General features: G+C 56.8%; 1 long non-coding RNA gene across 1 annotated transcript; it reads left to right on the top strand.

Annotated features, from left to right (window-relative positions):
• The first annotated feature begins 19,354 nt into the window (after positions 1-19,354).
• Positions 19,355-21,950, top strand: LOC120869111. Its single transcript, XR_005722438.1, has 2 exons — positions 19,355-20,619; positions 21,536-21,950. It is a non-coding gene; the product is annotated as an uncharacterized LOC120869111 (long non-coding RNA).
• Positions 21,951-22,599: the final 649 nt, after the last annotated feature.

The raw sequence follows: 22,599 nt of genomic DNA, 5'->3' as shown, positions 1-22,599 counted from the left end.
ATTGATTAGCAATGCCTATCGATGCTGGAAAAAACCTCTTGAGAGTCCTGGACAGCAGGCAGATCAAACCAGTCAGTCCCAAAGGAGATGTACCCTGGATTTTCATTGGAAGGACCGATGCTGAAGCTCCAATACTTTGGCCACCTGATGCAAAGAGACAACTCATTAGAAAAGACCCTGATGCTGGGAAAGATTGAGGGCAGGAGGAGAAGGGGACGACAGAGGATGAGATGGCTGGATGGCATCCCCGACTCAATGGACATGAGTTTGATCAAACTCCAGGAGACGGTGATGGACAGGGAGGCCTGGCGTGCTGCAGTTCATGGGGTTGCAAAGAGTCGGACACAACTTAGCCACTGAATAACAACAACAGTGCCATGTGGATTAAGGATGGAGTCTAGGGGTCTTGTTGGCCTCGTCTTTGTGTTGCCAGCATGCAGTAGGTCTTCAGGCTTATCCTCTCCCATCATGCCCCTAAATATCCAAGTATATTGATGCTGCTTGAAAAAACCTCATGGACTTGCTCTCCTCATCTGTGAAATGGGGATGACGACAATACCCTAGAGGTGGGAGGCTTAGAGGAGAAGCGTCTCTGCTCCCCAGCAATGACGGGAAACAGAGGTGCTGAGCACTGCCTTGTCCAGAGTCACGCAGCTGGGAGATGGCTGGGCTGAGATTTGAACTCAGGGCCCCTGAGTCAGGGAGGGCAGGCGGAACAGTTGGGCCCGGGTGGGGGAAGATGCTGCCTGGATCTCCCTGTGACCCTGGGCCTCACTTCTCCTTTCTGCCCAGTGTGCTCAGCACACAGGAAGCCTGGCGGGGGCCTCCCTTGCCCATCCCGTCTGCAGCCGGGTGGACACGGGGTCCTGGCGTCACCGGCTGCCCCCCGCCCCAGGCCTCCCACTTCCTGTCTTGTGTAAGACGAGGCGTCCCAGGCGTGAAAGGGGCAGGCAGCTCTGGCGGAGGGGTGGACGGGCGAGGACAGGCCTCTCGCAGGGTCAGTGTCCGCGGTTACCGCCAGCCGGCCTGGCCGAGCTCCCACCCCTTCCTCCTCCTCCTCTGTTTCCCCAAATTCAGGCAGCCTTGAGCAAGAGGCTGGGGGACCCAGGAGGTCTGACCCAGCTATATCTCATCTCAACAGAAGAGGCCTGGGCTTGGGTCCTCAGGGAGAGGGTCCCCAACCACCACAACAACCACAATAATAGTGGCTTCCGTCTACTGAACGCCAGAGACACAGGCCCCCTCTCAGTGAAATGCAAATGTTTATAGAAGCGCCTCCCGCTACTTGCAGGTGCTGTATTAAGCCCTTTATATCTTTCTGTCCCCTTGAATCCCTGCAGAAAATCCTGCAAGTTGGCTTTTTTATTTTAACGATCCCCTTCTTCAGATGAGGAAACTGAGGCTCTGAGAGGTGGAGGGACTTGCCGGTGGTCATGTAACTCAGCTGCATCCCACTGCACGTCACCGTCTGCATCCCGGGGCCAGCTGCATTCCAGAAGTCAGGAGACCCACAAGAGAGGGGCATTCAGCCGCTCCCCCCTGAGCAGTCTGAGGCTTGCGGGCAGTCTCTGTCAGCCCCGTTTTCCCACTGGTACCAGCTCTGATCTCTTGGGCTTATGTTTGTGGGTCAGAAGGGCTGCAGCAGGGCCAGAGTGGGCGGCGTGGGGAAGAGGGAGGACCTGAAGACCCCTCTGGGGGACACAGTCCCAGGTCCTCGCGGTGCCCACCTGGGAGCTCACGTTGTGGTCACTGTCCTCACTCTTTCTGCCTGAGGGCTTCCCGGGGCTGTGGAGTGCTGGGCAGAAGGGTGAAACCCTCGCCCACAGAGGTGGGAACAGGTGTGTGAGTACCAGGTGCATAAATGCGCTTTCTCCCCCAGCTTCCCAGGGGCTGAGCTCACAGAGGTAACCTGCTCCCCCTTTCCTTGTCCCACTTCCGCACTCCCTACTGATGTTTCTGGGGTCATCCTCCCAAACCCACAGCTTGCACCCGGTCTTTTGGGTAGATTTCGCCCAGCCAAGCAAGCAGCTGTACCACTCTGAGGTTAAGAGATCAGGAATCAAGACCTGAGTTTGAATCCTGGCACTGCTGACCTTTCCTGTGACCTTGGGAATTAGCCTCCTCTCTCAGAACCTCAGTTCTTCCATCAGTGAAATGGGAACTTAGTACCGCAGACGAGTTATGTTGAGATGGAGTGTGAGGTGATGGGGGCCAGAGCCAAGTTCCCAGCTTCAGGGCCCACAGGTGATGCTGGGCATCATCTCTGAAGGCTTCGGGGTTGGGATGAGTAGGGGCCGGCGGTGGTGTGGGCAGGGAAAGAGGAGAAGGGGACCAGGCTGGACAGGGTGAGGGGAAAGAGCTGGCCGTGAGTTCTCAGCCCTGTTTGGCTGGAAGGGGAGGTGGGTGGAGGGGACCACAGAGGACGGAGACAGCCTGCTCCATCCCGTCTCTGCTGCCTCCTGGGATTCCAGGGAGCCCAGTGGGATGCTTGGGCACAGCAAAGAGCAGTGAATTCACTTATTGTGGGGTGAGAGGTCGGGTGGGTCAAGGGTGCACTGTATCTGCATGGCTCTCACCAGGGAGAGCATCTCATCTCTGGGGTCTCAGATGCCAGGGCTACCTGTCCGTGGGGTCTCTTCACTGAGTCTGTGCTTGAGGCAGGGTTGTGGTGGACCTTGCTCAGTTTCTAAGTTGTGTTCAACTCTGTGACCCCATGGACTGCAGCCCACCATGCTCCTCTGTCCATGGAATTTCCCAGGCACGAATACTGGAGCGGGTTGTCATTTCCTACTCCAGGGGATCTTTCCGACCCAGGGATCAAACTGTGTCTCCTGCACTGGCAGGCAGATTCTTTACCATGAGCCTCCTGGGAAGTCCTAGGTACCTGGGTGGGTCCTCATGCCCAGAAGGGCCCCCATCCTCTAGCAAAGACCTGGGGTCTTCCCCACTGTGGTGACGGCGCCCCAGCACCTGGCTGCCCAGGCTCCAGACCTGAGTTTCACCCTGGCTAGTCCACCAGTGAGCTTGTCCAAATGTCTGAGGGTCCATCTCCACTGCCCACCTGGTCCAGCACTGCCTTCTCCTGCTGGGACTTTTGCAGCTGCCTCCTCAAGGGTCTTCCTGCCTTTACTCTTGCCTCCTAAGCCAGAGGGATCCCCTTGGAACCCAAGACAGGTCCTGGGCCTCCTCTGCTCAGAACTCCCTGGCCCCCACTGCTCTCAGAGCAGATGCCAAAGTCCTTACAGTCACCCACAAGGCTTGGGGGGGGGCGTCACTCCACCCTGTCACCTCCTAGCCCCCTCTAACGTCCCTCCCTTCCCCCACCCCAGCCCACCTGCTCTCTCCCATTTTCTGCTCAACTGTAGCCACACTGACCTCCTCCTTGTGCCACAAACTGCTGCTGCCTCAGGGCCTTTGCACTTGCTGTTTCCTCTGGAATAAAGAACTCTCTTCCATCAGCTGTCCCCAGGCCTCAGCTCAGGGGGGCCCTCCTTGCCCAGCCCCTCATTTCCGTCACCTCAGGCTCTTTTATTTTCTTCCTAGGACTTAGAGCTTATCCTAGAAGATTACCTTGCTTGTTTATAGCCCTCGTCTGTCTTCTTCCACTGGAACGTCACCATCGTCAAGGGAGGAGTGTTGTCTATTGCTCCTGGCTCTACCTCCAGCCCCCAGCACAGGGCCTGTGCAGAGCAGGTGCCCGGTAAAGCCTTGTGAGTGAAGGAATGGCTAGTTCCTTGACACAGCAGGGGGTTAAGGCCCAGAGGAAGCCCCATGGGGCTCACCTTGATCCGCAGCACTCTGTTGCTAGTGGAGCCGCAAAGAAGGAAGGCCAAATTTGGGGTCCTCGGTGTGCATCTCAGCTCCTTCTTGTCGTGCTTCATCCCGGGGGACTGTGGGCAACTTTCCTCGTCTGAAAGTCGGGTCATGTGAAGGTCCCAGGGGCACAGGGGTGAGGTGCCGGCGGGCTGGGATGGTGTGTGGTGAGGGTTCCGTACATAACAGGTGCTCAACAGACAGGAGTGGGGCTGGCTGTGGGGGAGGCTTCGGTCTACAGTCCCCGCCCCCTCTGCTCCAGGCCCTGTAATTACCACTCACTGCACTCAGTGGGCTTGAGAGGTTCCACACGTGAGCAGACCTGTGGCCAGGGTGCCCGCCTTGCCTCCCAGCAGGTCCCACGGGCACTGTCTGGCCCAGGCCTCATGGCAGACACTCCAGGCACACTCAGCACGGGCTGGGGGTGGGGGTCGCAGGCTCCAGGCTGGACAAACCAGTCAGCCTCCCAGGCTGGGCCTCTGGCCTGCCAACTTCCTGCTGGGCTTCCTGAGGCCCAGAGGGGTCTCCACATCCTTCCTTCTGCCTCCTCCGCTGCCGTCACCTCTCACCTGCGCTGCTACAGAAGTCTGTATTCCGTCCCTCCAGAACGTCCCTCTCCACCCTCAGCCAGACGATCCTACAAAACTGAGCACCAGCCCGCCTTGCTCCCCCCGCTGAGCCACAACCCCAGAGCCCCGAGGACTGAGCCTGAGCTCGTCCTTTGGCTCACAAGGCCCCGTATCAGAGGGACCTCCCCTCCCTCCTGCCCCCTCCCCAGTCACCCTTCCAGACACGTTGGCTGCCCTGTGTCTCTGAAATGACCCAAGCTCATGCTGCCCCAGGGCCTTTGCACTGGCTGCTCCCCCGGTCTGAAACACTTTTCCCCAAGTGTCCACAGGACGCCTCCACCTCCCCTCCTCACCTAGTCTTCCATGTCCCTGTCCCTGCCTCATGTTCCCCTGAGAGTGTCACCTTCTGACTCTTTCCAACCCCACGGACTACGGCCCATCAGGCTCCTCTGTGCATGGGATTCCCCAGGCGAGAATACTGGAGGAGGTTGCCAAGACCTCCTCCAGGGGATCTTCCCGACCCACGGGATCAAACCCACGTCTCCTAGGGCCCCTGCGCTGTCAGGCAAGTTCTTTACCACTAGGGCCTCCTGTTCTTGCTCGAAGAATCCTGTGGACAGAGGCACCTGGTGGGCTACAGTCCACGGGGTCGCCAAGGTCCCACAGGGCCTAATGCACCATTGTTGCTGTTGTTGTTTAGTCAAGTCTGACTCTTTTGTGACCCCATGGATTGGATTCTCCAGGCAAGCATGCTGGACTGGGTTACCATTTTCTTCTCCAGGGGACCTTCCCAACCCAGGGATTGAACCCAGGTCTCCTGCCTATGTCTCCTGAATTGCAGGCAGATTCGCTACCTCTGAGCCGGTGGGGAAGCCCTTCCGACACACTTTAGTTATCCACAGAGGCAATGCTTTTTATTTCTTTTGTTCTCTGTTGGGTCTCCAGTGCTCAGTACAGGGTCGAGAATGTGACAGGTGCTTGCCAGCTGAAGAATGACTGAATGAACAGCTCTGTGAGCTGTTGGGAGATAAAGACCCTAAGTCGCCCAAACGGTACAGTGGTAAAGAGCTCGCCGGCCATGCAGGAGACATAGGAAACCTGGGCTCTAGTCTCTGGGTCGGGAAGATCCCCTGGAGAAGGAAATGGCAACCCCCTCCAGTATTTCTGCCTGGAAAATTCCACAGACGTAGGAGCCTGGTGGGCTCCAGTCCATGGCGCCTCAAAGACATGACTAAGTAACTAAACAGTAACAACACCAAGGACACTCAGGTCCCTCTGGGTAGGTGACCGGCCCAAGGCCACGCGGCTAGTCCCAGCTGAAGCCCAGACAGGAGCCCAGGCTCATCAGATCCTGGAGCCAACCTCCTGGAACCTGCTTCAGGAGGACAGCAGCTGGGATGGAGCCCCTGGCGGGAGATGCTGTTGATTCTGCCGCCCCGGCAGGCCGGGCAGTGCTCGAGCCGGGCCAGGAGTCCCGGCCGGCCTGCCTGCCGGGCATTCCAGGCTCCATCCCAGGTTCTGAGCTTTCTATTTTGAGCCTCCTAGTCCCAAGGACTGTGTGTTCCCAGCAGGCGGCGCGGGCCAGAGGCTGAGCCTGGGTGTGGCCGTCACCCTATCTGGGGCCTGGTGGTGGCAAGAGCTGGAGCCGGAGCCGGAGCACTGCCAGGGAGCCCGGGGACCCAGATTCCTGGGGGCTTAACCTGTTGGCTGCTGAGTCCTCTGACGCAAGTCTTGTTCTCCGCCTGACTGTCCCGCATTCAAGCTCCTGCTCTGCTAACTTGCAGAGCAAGTACCGGCTGCTACCGACTCATCCCACCTTGGATTAAACCCCAGGACTGGCCCCAGGACTCTAGGGCCTGTTTGAATTGTTCTGCCCCTTTACAGCCGTGGAAACTTGGACAGGTCACTCATCCTCTCTGAGCCCATTTCCTTATCTGAGAATTGCGGCCTATAAGAGTACCTATCTCTTGGGCTTGCTGAGGAGATTCAGTGGGATTAAAGTCAATGGAAGTGCCTTGCACTCAGGAAACTACTCAATAATTAGCCACCCACCCCTGGAGGCATTTTCCACCCCCATGTCCTTGAGTTATTTCTCCCCTTGCCCTCCTCACCACCTGGCACTTTTGTGTCCACGGACATGTTGGTTTCTCAGCTGCCTTCCCACCTAGGACATCAGTCCCTCCAGGGCAGGGAATTTTATTCGCCTTCCTCACAGCTGCATCCCTTGTAGACCAGCACAGGATCTGGCAAACAGCAGGTGCTCAATCAATGTTGAAAGACTGAATAAGTAGATAGTGACCCCTTGGGAATACAAGCCCTGCGCTCTGAAAGTGTCCTTAGCCTCCTTCCCTAGCCCAGGGAGGGGGTGGGGTACCTAGGGTCCTTGGGTGCATGTGGGTACCAGTCAACCATGACCACATCCTGCACCTGGTCCAGCAGCTGGCGAGCGGTCCAAGTCAGCATCGTCATTTCACAGATGGAGAGAACGAGGGTCAGAGACGGGGAGTCCCTTGTCTAACATCACACAGCGGCCATCGTCTGAGCCAGGATTCCAACCCAGGTCTGTGTGGGGCATGGACTGACCTTTCCATGGAAAGAGTTGGTGATGGAGAGCATGGTGGGGCCATTGAGGGGGCCTCAGGGTGGGAAGGAGGGATGGGAGACGTCCCCCGACTTGAGTCCCACCTCTCTTTGCGCCCCTGTTTCTCTTTTCGTCTCCCTGGACCCACCGTCTCGATCTTGGCCTGTGCCTCTGTCTCTGTGTCTCCCTCTCTTGTGCTTGTGAGCCACTGCTCCGGAGGGAGTATGGGCAGCAGACCCCTGGCTGTTGGGGGGACGAAACTGAGGATCTAGAGCCAGACCCCACTGCAGACCCAGTGTGGGCCCCAGGGTCTCGGTCTCAGCCTCCAGACTTCAGAGCAAAAAGAGCCCCAGGCCCAGTTTCAGAAGACTCGGGTTGGAACCCCAACTTCGTCCTCTCTCCGTTCTATGGCCTTGTTCACTCAGCCTCGCTTTCTGTAAAATGGGACGATTGAATCTCTGTCTCACCAGGTTTTTGGTGATTTTTATTGTCACTATTCCTACCTTTCTGAAGCCTCAAGTACCAAGGATTTTTGGCCATGACCCATGTGGGATCTTCGCTCCCCAACAAGGGACTGAACTCACACCCTCTGCGCTGGAAGGCAAAGTCCTAACCACTGGACCAGCAGAGAGTGTTAGCCGCTCAGTTTATCCAACTCTTTTCGACCCCATGGACTGCAGCTCCTCTGTCCGTGGGATTCTCCAGGCCAGAATACTGGAGAGGGTAGCCATGCCCTTCTCCAGGGGATCTTCCCAACCCAGGGATCAAACCTGGGTCTTCTGCATTTCAGGGAGATTCTCTACCGTCTGAGCCACCAGGGAAGTCCCTGTAATTATTTTTTCTTAAGAAGTGAAGAAAGTGAAATTCAGACTCCTTTCACTCATTCATCAAATACTATTAGAGTGCCTACTCTGTGCCAGGTGTTCTGGTTTGCATTCATTATCCCAAGGGTTGGCAAACCATGGTCCATGGGCTAAATCTGGCCTATAGATTGTTTTTGTAAATAAAGTTTTATTGGCACACAGCATGCCCATTCATTTACTATTATCTCTAAAGCCTGCACCCTCAATCACATGTTGAGTAGTTGTGAGAGAGAACACATGAGCCTCAAAAGTGAAAATATTTACTATCTGGTTCTTTACAGAATAAGTTTTCCAAGCCCTAGATTAACCCATCACAGCCCTGGGAGGAAAAAGGGATCGCAATTTACATATTAGAAACTTTGTCCGGTGGCTCTCACAAGGTTGGAGCTCAACAAACCCTATCTGAGTCTTACTCTTCTCCTGACCTTTAGGGGATGCTGAGTGGACAAATCGAACCCCACAGTGCAAATACTGATTCACACACATACAATATACAAATAACAGACATGGTCCCACACACAGAAGGACAAACCGGAGTGGCCCACCCCAAAACACGCAGAAAAACACCCCTGCCTCAACCTTTCTCCCGGCTCCATCCAGCGGGTTGCTATGGCTGCAGTGAATGGTGAGCGTGAGGCGGCTGATGAAGAACACTTGTGGGCTCCTTAGACGTGGTGGGGGTCTCACCGACGCCGAAGTCTGCCCTAAAGTCTTAGAGTATCTCGCCTGGCTTGAGGCTTCGGTCTGGTCCTTGACTGTAGCTCCTTCATCTCCTCTGAGCTGCTTTCCCAGTCTCCCTCCTGCTAGCCTTGGGGAACTCTCGGTTTGCCCTCCACCTTTTTCCAGGGGACCTAGAGTCACCAAGAGGTCATCCTTCCCACTGCCTGGAGGAGTTTACTCAGGAACCTCCAGCTTCCCCAGGCCCAGGGCCAGGCGTCACGGTGAGACGCTGCTGAGAACGGCGAGACGCTGCTGAGAACGGCGGCAATTCCCCCGATGACCGCGACTGCTGCTTGCTGTACCCTTAACTCGAGCAGTCTCCTAGGATGAATTAATCCAATAATTTATTTTCTCAGCGCTAGGTGACACCTTGGGCCAAATTCCTTCACCCTCGGCTCTGCAAGTGGGCTATAGTGGTACCCACCTCGTCAGAAGTTGTGAGAATGAAATAGGTCAGTGGGAAGAAGTTTTTGGCATGGCCCCGACCGTGGTGGGCACTCAGGACACGTGCTCTGGGGTTTATTCGAGGGTCCCTTGGATGCTTCGTAAAGGCCCGCTAAGGCACTGCGGCGAGGGGAACAGAGGTGCCAGGGTCACAGCTCTTGTCCTCACCTAAACGCTGGTGATTTCCAAACGCATCTCTCCAGCCCGGATGCTTGCCCTGACACAAGCGTCCACTCACTCCTCCCAGTTGTCACTGGGGTGACTGATGGGAGCCCCAGACTCAGCCAAGCTCCGTGAGTGGACCGGTCTCCTGGTCTACCTGCAACTGCCCCGCCACAGCAAACTGCGCCTCCGTGCCCCAGGAGCTCCCCAAACGCAGGGGCTGTCCTCTCCGCCTTGTTCTCACCCTGGCGGCTGACAGCTTGCTGCATCCTCTCAGGTCCACTTTTGCGTCTGGAAGCAGCCTGCCTCTCCCCAGCCCCACTGCTCCCTCCGTGGTCCATGGCAGCAGCATCACCCCGCTGGGGACCGCCCGCTCGACCGTCTGACCTCCGCACACAGCCGGAGGGAAGCCCTTAGGACTTAAGGCAGAGCCGGTGCCCCCCGCCCCCCGCAGCTCAGAGACCTCTCAAGGCTCCCACCTCACTCAGAGTCAGAGTCAAAGTCCTCCCCAGGCCCACCAGGCCCTGTGTGGCCTCCTGACCCCAGCAAACCCTATCCCTCTTGATGACCTTGTCTCCTCCACTTTCCTCCTGCCTTACTCCCTCCTGGACAGACGGCTTCCTTGCTGTTCCTCTAACAAACCGTGGATTATTCTACCTCCGGGCCTTTGCGTGTGCTATTCCTTCTCTCTGGAGCCCTCATGGACCCTGTATTCCCATGGCTCCCTCTCTCAGCCCCTTCAGGTCACAGCTCAGATGTCACCCCTCCGAGGAGCCTTCTCTGAGCGCTCGCCCTCACCAGCTGAAACACCCTCCACCTCCTGACCTCTCTCTCTGTACTCTGACCCTGCCTTGTTTTCCCTTTATGAGAGGAGGAGGAGAAGGCACAGGGGAAAGAAGAGAAAAACTCCCAAGAAGAGGAGTGTTCGGGAGGGCAGCCCCACTCGAGTCTCTCCTGATTGTTGTTATGTTCCCAGCCCCCAACACGTGCCAAGGCCCGGAAGCATGAACAGGGTGAGGGGTGCAGGGTGCTGGCTGAAGGGGAGAAGGGTGAAGACATCAGGGAAGGGTGAGCAGCTCAGGCGGCTGAGATCTAGGGTGAAGCCTCATCCAGGGAGGAGGAAGACGCGCTCTGGGCCAGCAGCCAGGCGCCCAGTTCACCCCGGCTCTGCCACTCCCTGGCTTTGTGACCTCAGAACGCCATGCCTCTCTCTGGACCCGAGAATCCACAACTGCCATCGCTGTTGTTGTTTAGTCGCTCAGTTGTGTCCGAGTCACTTGTGACCCTGTGAACGGTAACCCACCAGCCTCCTCTGTCCGTGGGATTTCCCAGGCAAGAACACTGGAGTGGCTTGCATTTCCTTCTCCAGGGGGATCTTCCCGACCCAGGGATCGAACCCACATCTCCTGCACTGCAGATGGATTCTCTACTGCTGAGCCACCATGGAAACTCTACACCGCTGCTACTGGAGACCACCGAAGTGGACCCATTATTTGACACACGGGGAAACTGAGGCTGCAAAGCTGCTTCTCTGAGCTGGTTCAATCCTCAGGGACAGGGATAAGCCGGGAGCTGCTCGCAGTCACTCACAGCTTTGCCCCAATGAGCTCCCAGGATTCTCGGCCACCTGGTGCCCCTTAGGCCCCGGGGGCCTGGGAGGCGGGGTGAAGGCAGGCTGGGGCCTCTGCAGGCTCTGGTTGCACGATCACAACATCCGTGGCTGTGACCAGGGCAGGTGGCGCGTGCACTCTGGGGGGTCGCCCTCGGGCCCTGTAGCCTGGGCCCCACGCTCCCGCCTCCCCACACAGCCCGGCTTGTGCTCCCTCTGCCATTTCCTGACTCTGTGCCTCTGGGCAAGTCACTTCCCGCCTCTGAGCCTCGATTTCCTCTTCCGTAAGAGGAGATGACAGCAGTACCCGCCCTCCTGCCTGTTGGGAGGATTTTCTCTGCCCCGGCCCCATGGGCCCTCTGGCTGGTCCTCACACACACCAGGCGTGCACGTACCCCAGGGCCTTCGCACCGGCTGTTCCCTCTGCCTGGAACACCATTCCTGAGGGCGGCCTGCCCTTGCTCCTTCAGGTCCCTGCTTAATCGTCACAGTTCAGCCAGGCCGCTGCTAACGCCTGACGCCCTCTTCCCGGCTTCACTTGTCTCTGGAGCTCCTACCACATTCCGATACAGCCTGGTTTCTCCTTGTCTGTCTGCAGCGTTCAGGATGGCAGCTCCGCTTGTGCCTCTCTTGATCATCGTGAGGTTCCCAGCCCCCAACATGGCACCTGGCCCAAGCAGACGCTCAGGAGAGACTTGCGGAATGGATGAATGAATGAATGTGAGGTGCTTGGCATCGTGCCCTGCCCGCAGTAAGCACTCCACGCCCCATGTCCTAGCGTGGTGAGTGGTGTTACTTCTAGCTTTCCAGGGCCCCTTCCCCCAGCCCCATAAGGCCCCGTGCTCCCCTCCCGGCGGTCCTGAGCTCTCTGCCCAGCTCGGCTCCCCGGCCCGGCTCTCGGCCACCCGCACGGCCTGGTTCCTGGGTCAGGGTGACCTCAGGGAATCGCAGGCCTGCAGGGCGGGCGCCCTCGGGCTCTGCCTCTGGCTCCGCTCTCATCCCCCTGGGGGCAGAGGCTTCTGAGAAGCAGGCAGGGCAGCGCTTTGAAGCTCCCTCGGGTCAGACCCATCGAGCTCCTGGGCCTGCCTCTGTCATCGCCCGGGGTGACCCCGTGATTGCGTAAACGGAGACGGGGAGGCTGGAGAGGGGCCCACCACGTCAGGGGGCTAGACTTCAGGGCTCCCGAAACGTCCAGGGCAGCTTCCGGAACCCTGGAACAGGGCTGGGGCTCAAGAGCCTGTTTTCCAGATGGCAAGACTGAACCTCAGATGGGCTTTGGGGCCAGGCTTGGCTCTCAGCCTCCCGCCTCCTGGCTGTGTGACCTGAGGCTGGTCACTCGACCCTTCTGAGCCTCAGTTTCCTCGTCTGTAGAAGGAAGCACATGAGTAGTACCCAGCTCACAGGGACATTTGGGAAGACAAGACCAGCCACCCCACCGGAATCTAGGGTCTGACCCCTCCCCTGGGCGCCTCCGGCTCCTGTGCCCTCGGGGCCCTCGCCCCATTCAGGAGCCTGGCATCGTTACCTCTTTGTCGGGGTAGCTGACGCCCCGGAGGCTGTTAATGCTTTACTTTTCCCCTTCTCTGGCTTCCCCCCTCCTCGTCCCGGCCTCCCTCCTCCAGAACCAGCTTGTTTTTGTTTTCTGTTTTTACGGCTCCATAAATGAGTCACGGGCCCGATTTGATTTAATTTTCGTTGTAATTGTTATCTTTTCAAGCTTGTTTTTTTCCACTCAGTTACTCACGAGACCACAAAACCTAAACAGGACAGGGCCTTCCCCGGCCCGGCCTCCTGGTTCTCCGGGGGCCCAGGGCCAGGGTCAGTGGCTCCCGGAGGACTGAGGTGGGGGTCCGTGGGGCTCCGGGGAGGGGGTGGTTCGTGTCCCGGGTCCTCAGGCTGTAGCCCTGTTTTGTGTGCTGTGTGACTTTGGGAGAGTTGCTTAAGCTCTCTGGGCCTGATTCCCCAGCAGCCTCCCTGGCAACCTTTAAAACAGGGAGTCAAAAAACTCAGATAGCTTGGCGATGTGAAGAGTGAGGGGTGGGCTGGGTGGTGGCTGCCTGTGGACTGGAGAGAACAAGCCCTTCTCAGCTGCTTCTTAGCCGGCACGCGACCCAGGTCTTTCCATTTATCAAGAGAAGCCAGAAATCCGAGGTTGTCTGTGAAAAGTCTGGAGTTTTAAATGCTGGACCAAAAAATCACATTAAAAACAACAGACAGAACGCGGTGGACACCTCTGGTTTGGAAGGTTCTAGAAGCTGTGGTTGGCATTCTTCCTCCCGCCACGCCTTTGCCTGAGCAGTGCCTTCTTCCTGGGGCACTCTGTCCCCTTCTCAGCTCACCACCCCTTCACGTGGGTGTGTCCCTGCCGATCTCCTGCTCCCTAGGTGCCCCTGGTCCCTGCGGGGTTCGGACCAGCCTCTTAGTCATTTTTCCCACAGACAGTGAACTCAGGAGGAAGCAGCCTTCGTCCACTTTTGTATCCCCGGCATCTGATGCCTAGTGGATACCCAAGCTGCTTTCATTTTCTCCATGGAGCGTTTGTCTTATTTATTTGAGACCATCTTTGTAATGGGAAAATTAGCTCCTTCATTGTTAAAAATTGTAAAAATATGTTTTCCTGGTTTCTCATTTGTCCCTGAAGTGGGACACAATAATCCTTTAGTTATTCAAAAACTGGAGGTGCTGGACTCGTCCCTCTCGGGATGTGGAACGGGCTGCAGGAGACAGTGAGGGTCTGAGGGACAGGGACTTCGGAGGGAAGGAAGGCAAGACCCCAGCGGGGCTGCTCCCTGGAGGTGTGGTCACAGCCACATGGCCAGCACCCGCCAATCAGGTGCATCTGGGCCCGTCTTCTGGATCAAAACTGCAGGTGGTGGAAGTGGGACTTGGGAGTCCATCCTGGGTGAGCAGGGCCACAGCGTCCTCCAGGTTTCCAGAGTCTGCAATGGGCCGGCCAGCTATGGGAGCAGGGACCAGGGCCCCCGGGGGTGGCCACAGTGCAGACTGAATAACTCTCTCCATGATTATGTCGGGTTGGTCACATGCAACGAAAAGGATATGTGCTGTCACGCCATTTTATTTTGTTTATATTTATTTAAATATATCATTATATCAATATATCAATATATATTCCCTTCACTTTGATCATCCTAAGAATTTGTATAATTATGTTATCATGCTAGGTCAAGGAGAAAAACCAATTTATTTTCACTTTTCTTTTTTTTTTTTACTTTGCAAGACAGGTTCTAGGCAAATTTCTCTATCTTTTTTTCTAAGATTTTGGCCTGGTTCTCAGTGAATTCACATTACATGGCTTTTCCTTAGAACAAATTGTCCACCTTTCTCTTCTGAGCTCCTGCCCGGAGTCTCCAGGAGGGCCCTCCTCCACACTCCCAGGTGGAGCTCTTGTTCTGTGAGGGGGACCAGGGTCTCCAGGGGCTGGGCAGCCTGGGGACCCCTCCTAGGCTGGGGCCTATCTCATATTACCACCACCTGTGGCTTCAGCCTCCTCGCCTGGCCCAGCCTTTGCCTCCCTTTCTCTATTGCCTTTCCGTCTTTCTCTAAGCTAGGACCTAGGTGTCTCTTTGGTGGTGCTCTGGCCTGGAATGGAAGCCTGATGGATGCTTAAGACCATGGAGTCCACGTCTGTAGAACTGTTCCAGTCAGGACAAAGGTGTCGCCAGCTCACCGGCTCTCAATGGATGGAAAGTAAAGTGTTAGTTGGTCAGTTGTGTCCACTCTTTGCGACTCCATGGACCGTAGCCTACCAAGCTCCTCTGCCCATGGGATTCTCCAGGCAAGCATACTGGAGTGGGTGACCCATTCTCTTCTCCAGGGGATCTTCCCAACCCGTGGATCGAACCCAGGTCTCCTGCATTGCAGGAGGATTCTTCACCATCTGAGCCACCAGGGAAACCCCTCAGTTGACTAAGCCCCTGAAATTCTAGAATTCTAACACACTGGGGGCTGGTATACGGAGTCCTATGTTCGCTCAGTAAACATTTATTGAACATCTATTATGCGCGAAGGGCTTCTCAAGTGGCTTGGGGGTAAAGAATCTGCCTGCCAGGCAGGAGATGCAGGTATGATCCCTGGGTCAGAAAGATCCCCTGGAGTAGGGAAATGGCAACCTGCTCCAGGATTCTTGCCTGGGCAGAGGAGACTGGCAGGCTACAGTCCATAGGGTTGCAAAAGAGTTGGAGATGACTTAGAGACTAAACAGCAACAACATTTTGGGCTAAGCACTGGGGGGACAACAGCGGACAAAACGGACTAAACGATGGGTGAGCTCTCTGCTTCCCTGCCGCTTATACTTGAGCCCAGGAGATAGTCAGGAAACAAACGAGATGGAGTGTGTCAGACAGCGAAACAACGGGCAAGTGCGGGGTGGGGGCTGGAGTAGGGGGCTGCGGTGTCACTCAGGCCACCACTGACTTGCCGGGAGGCTGGAGGGAAGTGAGGGGCCGGCTCTGCAGATGTCTGGGGCAGAGGGTTCAGATGCTGGGAACGGCAGATGCAAGTGCCCTCAGGGAGAAAAATCTCGCATGGTTGGGGGAAGATAAGGAGAGTGACCTGGCTGAGTGAGCCAGTGGGAGGGCTGGGGGGGAGACGAGAGGCTGTCAGGGTCGGGATCACCCAGGGCCCTGTGGGCGACAGGAGGAGGCGGAGGCTGACTGCAAGTGAAGCGGGATTCCCCAGAGGGTTCTGAGCGCGGGAGCGCAGGGCCTGACTCAGGTTGGATCACAGGTTTCTGACCCTGGGCCTGTCAATCCTCAGGCCAAAGACCCTCTGCTGGGGAGCTGTCCTGTGCATCGCAGGGCTCAGAGCAGCGCCTCTGGCCTCCCCCTCCTGGATATCAGGAGCACCCCTCTCCCACCCAGTCCTGAGAGCTAAAAATATCTCCAGACATTGTCAAATGCACCCTGGGGCCCCCAAAATCAGCCCTGAATTGAGAACTACTGGTCTAACAGGATCTCTCTGGCTGGGCAGGGATTCCGGGATGGGGGAGGGAGCAGGGCTGGAGGAGCGGTTGGATTCTGGATTTAATTTTTTAAAATATTTATTTATTTTTATTTGTTTATTTGACCGCCCTGGGCTTAGTTGTGCCGCATGCAGCATACGGGATCCAGTTCCTGACCAGGGACCAAACCCAGCCCCACCCCACCCCACCCCTCCCCACATTGGGAGTGGGGAGTCTTAACCCCTGGGCCACTGAATAAGTCCCTCTGGATCTGTTTTGAAGGTGAACTCAGCAGGATTTGTTGGCCCAAGCAAGGGTCAGTAAAGGTGTGTCTTGCTGAGTGGGGGCCTGATTTTGGGGGGGCTGCATCAGGAGGTTTCTCTTTTCGGGTGCCAGTTCAGTAGGTCCGAGATGGGTCCCAACCTGGCCTGAAGTGATGCTGAGGTTTCCAAACTCTGCTTCAAAGAATTGAAGTGTCCAGAGGACACACCTGGATGGCAGGCATGGGGGTGTCTCTTCCGGAAGTGAGGACACGGTCAAGTGGGCAGGGGGTCCCTCATTTCAACCAGATCTGGAGATTCTACCGAAGATGTTTCAGGAAGGGGCGCTGAGACTGAAGGAAGCTGTCGGACTTCTACTCCAGGGTAAGGGTTACAAACTCAGGTACCTCCAGGGCCAGGAAAATAGCACACGCAGAAAACTGGCTGGTGAGAGGGACAGGCTTATCTGAAGAATGGGCGCCACTCAGTTTCAGCCCAATGTCTCCAAGGTGAGGGCTTTCAGTTCCTCATGGAAACTGTAAGTCTGGACTGATTATTCAATATTGGAGCCAATCTATAAATGTACAGGCCAGACTTAGCCTGAGGGCCATGAGTTTGGTGCCTCTCTTCCCCTCTGCGTGCTTGGGTGTCAGTCGTATCCGACTCTTGGAGACCGGTTGGGCTGTAGCCTGCCAGGCTCCTCCATCCACGGGATTTTTTAGGCAAGAATACTGGAGTGGGTTTTGCCATTTCTTTCTCCAGGGAATCTTCCCGACCCAGGGATTGAACCCGCCTCTCCTGTATCTCCTGCATGGCAGACAGATTCTTCACCTGCTGAGCCATCCCCTCTCTTTTGCAGATGGGGAGTCACAAGTGTAGGCGTGCTCCAGCGAGGGGGTTAGGGCGAGGCAGGGCACCAGGCGGGAGGGAGGAGGAGCTTGGACTCAGCTCTGAAAAAGGGTCAGATTCTGGCAAAAAAAAAAAAAGAGGAGAGGGCATTCCAGGAGGTGGAGGAGTGTGAGCAAGGGCATGGAGGTGTTGGGGGTGGTATGCAGACTGTTTTTGAGGGTGAGGGAGGTAAGGAGAGATGGAACCAGGGAATCAAGGAAGGGGGTGTGATTATGGGGGGGAGGTGCTGGGAAATAAACGAAGGGGCCAGGCCAAAGCCTGGCTGGAAAAATCACCAAAGGATTTTAATGATATTAATAATTTCACTTCCGAAATTGTTTGGCAATGAGCAGCTCATTTTTTCACCACAGGCTCTGGGTTCTTGGCAATCCCCATGTACACCAGGGAGTGTTTGCCCAACAAGGAACATTCTCGTTCGCAGATTATTTTCAAACGCCATAAAAATATTCATTAAGTACTAAATTAGAAATTCAATAATGAATTGTGAAGTTAGAGTAGATTCATGAAAGGACTTATTAATTTCTATTTAGCAGGTTTCTTCAAGTGTTTTAGAGGCAAGACAATTTTTTTCCCCCAATCTCCCTTGCAAATTTTCCACCTCGCAGCAGCCAAAATTTGAGGTGGCATGTGCAAAAATAGCTGATGTGTAATGATAGAAAGGGGTAAGTAAGGTTTAGAGAGAGTCCAGGAGAATTCGCTTTCAAGGGGTGGATCAGAGCGGGCTCCCTGGAGGAGGTGGTTTTGAATCTGAGTGGCAGAGGATGGGAGAAATGTAGACCAGGCGCTTGGGTTAAGGTAGCGGGAGCCTGCCTGGTGGAGGGCCCCACTCGTGCAAATGTGTGAAGGTGGGAATAATGAGAGGAGAGTTTGGACGAAAGGGTTGGGGGCTGGGCTAGTGATGGTGGACAGCAGCCTGAGAACCAAAGAGCAGAGGCCAGGGGCACAGCCCGGGCTGAGAAAATAGCGTGTGAAGAGGAACGGGGAGCTGACCTCCTCTGTGCGAATCACTTGTGGGTACAGAAGGGTGCTTGTGAGTGTCCTGTCCTGCCCGCGACCTGGTGCCCTTTCCCCTCATCCCAGGAGAGTCATCTTAGGTGAGATGCAAGAACGAGTCACTTGTGTTAGTGCCTGTGGAACGCCCAGCGCTGCGCGGAGGGCTGCTGAGGTATCAGCTCACTTGTCCCTGCTGTCAGTGGTAGGAGGGAGGTGTTACCACAATCCTCATCGTATAGAGGACGTGGAGGCCCAGAGAGGTTAAACATCACACCGAAGCTCACACAGCTAGGAAGCAGCAGAGTGGACCTGGGGCCCAGAGCAGTCCAAGCCCACAGTCCTGGTCCTCCCTCGCTTCGTACGCGCTCCCACCAGGTCTGGCTCTGCGTGATCTGAATACAATCATCACATTTGTCAGAGGGGTAAACTGAGGCTCTGAGAGATGGAGGCACTTGCATGAGGTCGTACAGTCGGAAGGGGCAAAGTCAAGGTTTGAATTCTTGGGTCCAGTTGACCCTGGAGCCCACTTTCCTTCCACTAAGTAATATAGCTGCTTGTCTTTCTGGGCCTCTATTTCTGCATCTGGTGAAGAGGGGGTGAGGATAATGTCCACCTCATGGGGTCCACATGAGGATCAGCTCAGTGCCTAGTGGACAGCAGGTGCTTTAAAGATGATGGCTGTGATTATTGTGCAAAGGTGGCTGCACATTAAATGAGTGAATTCACGGCAGGCACTTAGAGTGGCGCCCAAGTACCGCTTCGTGTCTAAAGGCGCGTTGCACGTGCTCACGACTGCTAGAATATGTATTATTACTTTTAGAGGACCCACTGTGGAGACAGCCTCACAGCCAGCCAAACCTGCTCCCTTCCCGACCTGCCTTCTCCCACTAGCTTGTCTCTTCATCCGACCAACTGGCCAGAGGCCGGGCAGGGTCTGGAGGCGAAGAGGATGCAGAGTTTCCTGCCCGTTAGTCAGAGCGGTGCTGAGAGCCCTAGACAGTGAGTCCAGAACCCCGAGCCCGAGCCCTGGCCCTGCTGTGCGGCCTCTGGCAAGTGCCTTGCCTTTTCTGAGCCTCAGGTTGGCCTTGCGTCGGCAGAGCCTGGGCCACGCTGCCCTGGGAGGTGCCAGCCTTGCACAGGGATCGGGGCGGCTCCTGGGCCCCCTTTGGCCACCAGTCCCACCTCCCGCCTCCCGAGCTGCAGGCCCGCCCGGCTCAGCCGTGACGACCAACCAGCCAGTCTGTTTACTGAACTGGCTGACCCCTTCCGGGAACTCGGCCCAAGCTTCCCAGAACCCGGGTATTACTGACCTGGAGCCACATGACGGAGCATGACACAGCACTTTTGGGCGCAAGGCAGGGCCCGGAGGGGTGGTGGGGGCACAGCCCAGCCCCCAGAGGCCAGCTGGCGGGTGAGTCACTGCAGCCTCCGGCGGCTTCCCGGTCCCGCCACCCTGCTGCCCTCCCCCAGCCCCAGGCCTGCCTCCCCCTGCCAGGGCCACTTTAGGACCCCTGGACCTTTGCCCCAGTGACCTAGAAGAGGTCTTGGGTGATCAGGACTGCCCTCTGGAGTTACAGACGGGGAAAGTGAGCCCCGGAGGCCTGGAGTAAATAACAGCAAGCACTTATGAGGCACTTAGTGTGTGCGAGGCATTGGGCAAATATTTTATTCTTCCCTCGCCACAGCCCAACGTGCTAGATGGGGAAACTGAGGCCCAGAGGGTGTGCAGCAGGGTGGAGCAGCAAGGAATCTGAGCAGCTCTGTTGGACCCTGCAGAATCTCCTTTCATTTCCTCAACAGGCTGGCGAGGGAGAGATGGCGGCGTCTGTTTCCCAGTGGGGAAACTGAGGCACAGAGGGGCTGGGTCCCCTGCCTGAGGGCTCAGTGCTCTGCCTCCAGGATCCTTGCTTGGAGCCGGATGCATCGGGCACATCAATAGGGCACACTTCATGTCTGTGCACTGACCAGCCCAGGTGGGTGCTCACGTGGCATCTCTTGGGGCTCACCGGGCATCCCTTGGAGCTCACCGGGCATCCCTTGGAGCTCACACAGGCATCCCTTGGAGCTGTGTTCGAATGCCTACTGTGCCTTTCTCTGGCGACACCATGGCCTGGGCCCGGCACGTGGCTGCACCCTGCTGCACTCGGCGGCCTCCCTTGTGGAGGGCAATCGTGGTGGTCCTGAACTGGCAGGGCAGCCCTTGGGGCTGTGCCGTGGAGTCGAAGCGACACCTGGCCACCCGGCTCCATGGACGCCAACTTTGGCATCTATATCTTCTCCAGAGCCAGGTTAGGGTCAGCCTCTGGGCCCCACAGCCACCTCCCTCTTCCTGTGCCGCCCAAGGGCAAGGTGAGGGCGGAGGTTTTTATGAGGCTGGGAACCAGACAGGCTCTGGGGCTCAGAGGGGCCTGCCGGCGGCAGTGGGGCTGCCTGGTTCCCAGCCCCTGAACTCTGGGCTGGGGGCCGCTCGGGTCGGGGGTGGGTGGTGCAGGAACGAGGCAGGGATGGCCAGCACTTTGATGTCTTCTCTTCATTCCATGCCTGTTGCTCGAGCACCTACTGTATACCAGGCTCTAGGAGACCCAGCAAGGTCTCCTGCATTCTGGTGGAAGAGACAAGATCAGTTGAGCAAGCCCAGGAACAGAGAAGATCATTTCAGCGGGGGAGAAGCCCCATGACCGAAACACACAGGGGTGTTCGGGAGCTTCATGGATCAGAGAGGGCTTCTCTGAAGAGGTGACCTGGAGAGATATCCGAAGGAAGAGAAGGAACAGACCCTGGGGGAAGGGATTGCAGTAGGGGTAACAGCCAGGGCAAAGGCCCTGGGGTGGGTTGGGGCTTGGAGTGTCCTGGGAAAGGTGGAGAGGCCAGGTGGCTGGGGGGAGTGAGGGAGGGGAAAGGGGATGTCAGAGAAGCTGGTAGGAGTCAGACCATGCAGTGAGCTCTGGGTGGAGTGCCCCTCATGGGAGCTGAGTAGGGGCCTTCACTTGCTATTTTAACTTAAATTTCCTACACCTCTGACAGATGAGCTAACGATGGCCAAGTTTACCCAGAAGGTCAACGGCAGGGTGGGGATGAAACCGAGGTGCCTGGACAGAGAGTTCGGGCCGACTGCCCCTGAGAAGAGGGAAGTCAGACGCGGGCTGAGGAGTCGATGGCCCAGGGTCAGCAGCGCGGGCGCCCTCACAGAGCCCTGAGTGCTGGGCGCTTCCTGGCAGAGGAGGTGCCCTTTAAGCTGAGGCTGGGGCATTATCTGGAAGAGTGCTGGTAGGGGGAAGCCCAGAGGCAAGGGAGAGCAGGGTGGATCTGGGAAACTCCTCACGGCTCAGGAGCTAGGAGAGAGGATGGCGGGACTGGTCAGGATCTGGTCCGGCAAGACGGTCCTCGGAGCCTCCAGGAGAAGCTGCAGTTTCAGTCTGCGGGTCGACTGTGTGCCCACTGGACAGACACACGTTCACCCTCCTGGGCCTCCTGGTCCAGCCCAGAGAGGGGTCAGGGCCACAAGGGGCCAGGAGGGGCACGGGGTGTGAGCTCCCGTCCTGGTTTCGACAGAAGACACCTGAAGGGCCAATCTCAGTTTGCGGGGTGCCGCCCCTGTGTGGCCTGCGGCAAGTCATCCGACCTCTCTGAGCCTTGGTTTTCTCGTTTGTAGATGTCACTTGGAAAGACATTGTCAGAACTCAGCGAGATTATTCTCTCACTCACTCATTCACTGCTTTTCTTGAGGACCTACTATGTGCCAGGCACCAGACCGAGCGCTGGGGACGGCACAGCTCGGACGAAGCCCCCCGCTGTGATGGGAGAGGTGGCGTGGCGTGGCAAGCAGTGAAGAACACGGACTCTGAGCCAGAAGGCCTGGCTTTGCTCCTGGCCCACCTCTCATCAACTGTGTGACTTTGCCTTACCTCTCTGAGCCTTTTCTGTCAAATGGAATAAATTACAGTACCCACCTCGTGGGGCTGTTCTAAGAACACAGGCATTAATACATGTGTTTAGCACAAGGTACACAGTACATACTCAATAAATGTTCTCCACATTTTGTGCTCAAAAGGAGGAGAGAGACAGTAGGCGATCGGGTGGACGGACGTGGCGGTGTCTAAAGTGGGAAGTGGTAACACCAGCTCTTGGTGCCACACAGGCATGCAGTAGGCACTCAGTGAGTGTTTCCCCTGCTTTGTCTCCACCTGAGCCGAACTAGGAGAGGAACCTGAGGTTTGGGAGTCTATGTGGGAGAGGAGAGGCTGTCTCCGCGGCTCCAGAAATCCAGGGCTGAGCTTTGGGGCCGGGGAGGAGAGAGGCACCCCCACCACCCCCACAGCCCCATGTTCCCCGAACCCCATCCACAGCTTTGTTCACAGCCTGGGTGGCTGGGGCGAGCCGGGGCCTGCCCAGAGGGTCCCCAGTAATGACACTCATTATGCAGGTGTCTGGCAGCGCAGGAGGAGGCGAGGGCCCCAGGGGCTGCATTCGCATGGCACTTGGCCAGCCCACCCCAGGCCCTTCCTCGTCCTTTATGAGTCTGGTGCCCAGGGCAGGCGGGCAGGCTGGGGAGAAGAGCTGGCATGGGGCCAGCTGGAGCCTGGAGAAAGGAAGGAGCACTAAGATGTTTGGGTGCCAAGGTATGGAGGCAGGGGGTGGTGGGGTGGGGTGGTGTGTGTGTGTGTGTGCGCGTGCATATACGTGCAGGTGTGTTTGGGGGCACAGTGAGTCTGTGTG

This window comes from Oryx dammah, unplaced genomic scaffold (assembly GCF_014754425.2).
Source record: "Oryx dammah isolate SB20612 unplaced genomic scaffold, SCBI_Odam_1.1 HiC_scaffold_10, whole genome shotgun sequence".
Taxonomy (NCBI): Eukaryota; Metazoa; Chordata; class Mammalia; order Artiodactyla; family Bovidae; genus Oryx; species Oryx dammah.
The sequence above is the reverse complement of the archived record's forward strand: the minus strand, read 5'-3'. Positions and strand labels throughout refer to the sequence as shown.